This window comes from Aethalodelphis obliquidens, unplaced genomic scaffold, assembly GCF_003676395.1.
Source record: "Aethalodelphis obliquidens isolate GAN/ISIS:26980383/991018 unplaced genomic scaffold, ASM367639v1 scaffold74, whole genome shotgun sequence".
In the NCBI taxonomy this organism is placed as follows: Eukaryota; Metazoa; Chordata; class Mammalia; order Artiodactyla; family Delphinidae; genus Aethalodelphis; species Aethalodelphis obliquidens.
The window spans coordinates 5,924,191-5,929,054 of record NW_020838018.1 but is presented as its reverse complement, the minus strand read 5'-3'; positions in this window follow the sequence as shown (position 1 = coordinate 5,929,054).

The window sequence follows — 4,864 nt, the reverse complement described above, 5'->3', positions numbered from 1 at the left end:
GGTCTGGGTGGGGAATAATGGTGGAGATGGAGGCAGAGGCAGGAATGGAAAGACCCACAGGCACAGAGTTGGGGTTCCTGGATATTAGATCGGGGTGTTCAGACTTTACTCTGGAACAGTGCCTGGGTCTGATTAGTGCACTCCTCTGCAAGAGGTTGGTGGGTTCAGTGCAAGTCCTGTATCATCAGAACGCATTCAAGCTTAGCCTCAATGAATTCTTACCACTTGGACAATGGGTATCTGATTTATGGGTGTGTTTTTAGGGGGTTGGCATTAACTAGACTTACCTGCTTTGCAAAACCCGATGTATTTCTATCATTTAGTCAGGATGATATTGTCTCAGATTTCGAAGGAGCTCAAAGATAAAATTGGGAAGTAATTAGTCAAAATATGTAAGCTGTGACTACAAATTTTACATTGAAAACATGTCCACTGTGACTCTTGTACAAGGTGGGAGTGGGATACGGTAGGGTGTGGAGGTGTCAGGGGCACCAACAACAGTGCTCTTTTGATTCTCACATCCACATGGAGGACAATTTATAATTAAAGGATGGGCTTGTTACAGAAATTGTTCACACATTAAGAAAAAGTAGGAAGAATTTTTTTTTTTTTTTTTTTTTTTTTTGCGGTACGCGGGCCTCTCACTGCTGTGGCCTCTCCTGTTGCAGAGAACAGGCTCCGGACGCACAGGCTCCATACGCGCAGGCTCAGCGGCCGTGGCTCACTGGCCCAGCCGCTCCGCGGCATGTGGGATCTTCCCGGACCGGGGCACGAACCCATGTCCCCTGCATCGGCAGGCAGACGCTCAACCACTGCGCCACCAGGGAAGCCCAAAAAAAAGTAGGAAGAATTTTTAAAGGAGTAATTCATCTTTAACTTGTTAGTAAACATTGAGCAATTTAAAACATATGTGTAAGGAGAAACAATGTATATAATTTATTCAGCCTTTCAAAATGCTGTGATAAGAGTCAACACCAAACCCTACAAGGTAAGTCAGGACCCATTTTTTTATGATAGGTCAGAAATAGGTCATAAACGTAGCCTATATATAGAAGATTATTAAAAAAGAGAATATCATAAAACTAGAAAATGAATTAGTCTTTATCAATGGTTTTACAAAAGATAAAGAATTCATAGTAAACTTCACAGGGGACCCTAAGCTCTTCTAAAAATGAAAATACCAGCCCAGCAAAAATGAGCCACGAGTGTTTTTTTGTTTCTGTTTTTGTTTGTATTTTGGGATTTTTGTGTTTTGTTTTTGGTTTTATTTACTGGTTTGGGGTTTTTTTTTTTGTAAAAGTGGCAGAAAGCATCAGATGACCTCTATGTGGAATGGCTGAAGATGTGTATTTTCCCCTTATGAAAGGGAGGAGCTGCAGAGACTATAAACATTTATAGGGTGTGAGGCCCCTACCTACCAATGAGATGTAACAAAGGAGACAGTGGAACTCATGAGCTATTGTGCTCAATAGGCCAGAAAAATACTGGGAATTCTCAGAGTGTTGAAAACAAACCAGAAGACATTCTATTTCCAAAGTACAAAACCTGGGGTGGAAACAAGGCACAGGCAGTTACCACAGGCAGTAACTGTGGAGTTGGAGAAAATGCAGAGGGAGCACACGAGATGATAAATGGCTGGCAGGGAGAGTGGTGTGGAGAGAGACAGGACAATTCTTATAGGGAGGGATCCAAACCCAAGGGGATGTGAAGAAAGTAGCTAAAACCTTTAAGAAAGGCCCCGTGTTGGTGTCAGCACCGAATCTCAGAACACTTCCACAAAGGGCTACTCCAAAAGCACTACAGAGCTAAGGCAAGAGTCGGTATTAGGGAATATCATCTCCCACTGTGTTGTCTTACTTATGGAGTATCATTACTCCAAGATATAGCCCAAAGTGAAATAAAATAAGTTTTCTAAGAATATTTGACCCTATACCTGGAGGCAGCTCTGGAATGCTTGTGTAAGTCTGTCCTCTGAGGTTGCCATGAAGAGAGGGCGATGTAGTTCTTCCACACAGCGTGCCTGGAGGGCCCTGGATGTGATGTGGCCGAGTCTATCTTTGTCATCTCTGATACCTGTTTGTCCTCTACCTGTAGACTGAGCTCCACGGCTGACGCATCAAGGTCGCTGTGTCACCCTACAATCCTGCCCAAGGCAGAAAACCTTTCTCTGGAGCAAGGGAGGATTGGAACAAGGTGGCTTTGGCACACAGCACTCTCCCCCCTTGCTGGGAGGGAGGAATGCTGAGGTCATAAGGTGATAGAAGGAGGACCAAATCAAGAGTAAACAGAACGAATCCTAGTCTAGCTCTGCCACTGCCCAGCTGTGTGTCCTGGGGCAGGTCATTTCACACCTCTGGGCTTTAGCGTCATCCCCTGTAGATCAGATCTGGCTTTCTGTGGATCCATCCTGCCACTGGCTTGTTTTGGGGCCACCTTCAGTGAGTGCCAGGGGCAGGGCCTGTGTGAAGAGCCTAAGGCAGAGATGGGCCATCCAGCCAGTGCTTCAGCGCACCTCAGAAATACAAATGTGACTTGAGGCTTGATTTCCTGTATTCAGGAAGTTATTGGAAATAAAATATGCACCTTCTTCTGCCTCCTTCTCCTCTTCCTCCTCCCCCTCCCCTACCCCCTTTTTCCTCTTTGTTCTTCTTCTTCTGAAGGGTGAAGAGTACAGTGTAAGCAGAGGCAAGAGGCCTGCTCAAGGTCTGTTTGCATTTGTCCTCCAAACTGAGTCAGCATACAGTCTCCTGAAGTCACAGGGGAGGAAACTGAGGTTGTTTGGCCGAATCCTGCTTGTTCTTGGTTACTCAGACTCTTAGCCCCGGCCAGTAACTGACAGCTATTCATCAAGGGAGAATTGCAGCGTCCTGGGTGTGCTGAGGGACAGCCAGACAGGGTGGATGCCACAACTGGTTGTTGAGCAAATCTTCCTAGGAAAGCAAGAAGCTCTGTGTGTACAGGTGTAGTGCAATCTAGCAACATGACAATGTGCAGGTGGCCTGGTGCTCACCCTAGTTCTACCATGGAATCACGGGGTATCAGGGATCTGGGGACAGGGCAGCAGTATTACAGAGCAAAGCAGGTGGCAGAACTCCTCTACATATAAGTAATGTGGCAATGAAAACGTCCTTATTTGTAAAGTGGAAAAAATAGCAGTACTTTAGTAACAGGGTTGTGATGAAGATTAAATGAGATAATAATAAATGAACTAAGAAAACGCTTTATAAATCATAAAGTCCTATCCAAGTGCTACTTTCTGTTATCAGTTAGTCCAACTCTCTTATCTCACAGAAGAGGAAACAGGTCCAACAAAGGAAAGTGAGCTTCCTAAGGTCGTACACTAGGATGGAGCACAGTCTACATACAAATTCCTTATCAGATATTTGATTTGCACATATTTTCTCCCATTCTGTGGGGTTGTCTTTTCACTCTCTTGATGTATCCTTTGGAGCACAAATGCTTGTAATTTTGAAACCCATGTATCTATTTTTAATTTGTTACTTGTGCTTTGTCATCATAGCTAAGAAACCATCGTCTACGCCATGGTCATGAAGATTTATACCTATGTTTTCTTCTAATAGTTTTTAGGTTTATATCTTATATTTAGATCTTTGATCTATTTTGAGTTAATTTCTGTATGTGGTGTGAGGTAGGGGTCCCACTTCATTGTTTTACGTGTGGATGTTCAGTTGTCTGAGCACAGTTTATTGAAAAAACGATCATTTTCCCATTGAATTTTCCCAGGACTGTTTTCGAAAGCCAGCTGACTATAAATGTAAGGATTTATTTCTGAGCTCCTAATTCTATTCCACTAATTTATTTGCCAGTGCTTCATCCTAGCAGTTTCCAAAAAATTCTTGCTATCTCATGTAGTATCAACTACTTTTCCCAAATCTTTCCTTCTGAATCCTTTCATAGGGTAGCTATAGGAACTTATATGAGTTAAAATCTTTCCAGCTCATTTAAAGAAAGATGGGGGCGGGGGGAAATTACTCATAGTTTAAATTTGCTTGTAAAGACATTGAAAAGAGCCAGCGTTGAAACAGGTTTGGAACAGAGTTTGGTCTGTGTGTCTGCATTTATTTTTCATATTTGCTGGAGTAGTCTGAAATTAAGTCCTTTATTTCTGACTCTTGGCCTGACTCTTCCTGTTAGCAATTAGCTGAGGCAGAACCACGGCTGAACTTGTTTTTGGCATGCATAATATGCCTGGCATGCAAGGCTGTGGGTGAATGACGTGGGGGTATCACCGCTCCGTGTTGACCCCTGCATCCAGAGCACTTGCCAGAAATTATGGTAGCAGCACATCTTACACATCCAGCTCTACTCGGGCTGCCCCTTGGTCCATCTTGGCCTCCAGCCACTGACACTCTGAGCCAAGGGGTTCCTTATGGAAATCACTTACGTCCACTCCCCCCAGGCTTTCCTTTCACCTGGTTGAATCACAGGTTAGTCTACCTCTGCTCTATCTCCTTACGTCAGTACCAGCAGAAATTCCTCGTAGTCTCTGCATGTGGATGTCTCTTCCCATAGGTTCCAGGACTGATACAGGCCATTTAATGGGCCCTTAGGAGGGGTGGGGTGGGGCAGAGTTAAAAATGCTCAGATCACTATCTTGAGTGGAGTGCCGATTTCCCCCACCCACCACTGCAGTTTTCTTAGTCATTTTTCCTTTTCCTTTCCATTCTTTTTTTCTCTTTTCTTCTCCTTCTCCTACTTCTCCCCCACTTCTTTTTCCTCCCCCCTCCTCCCTCCTTTTTAAAAATTATGTATGTTACATATAAAGTAAAGTGTACTGTTGGGCTGCCCCCTGCAGGCCTACAAGGCCCGCTCTTGCCTAGCTTTAGGACCAAAGAAAGAGCCC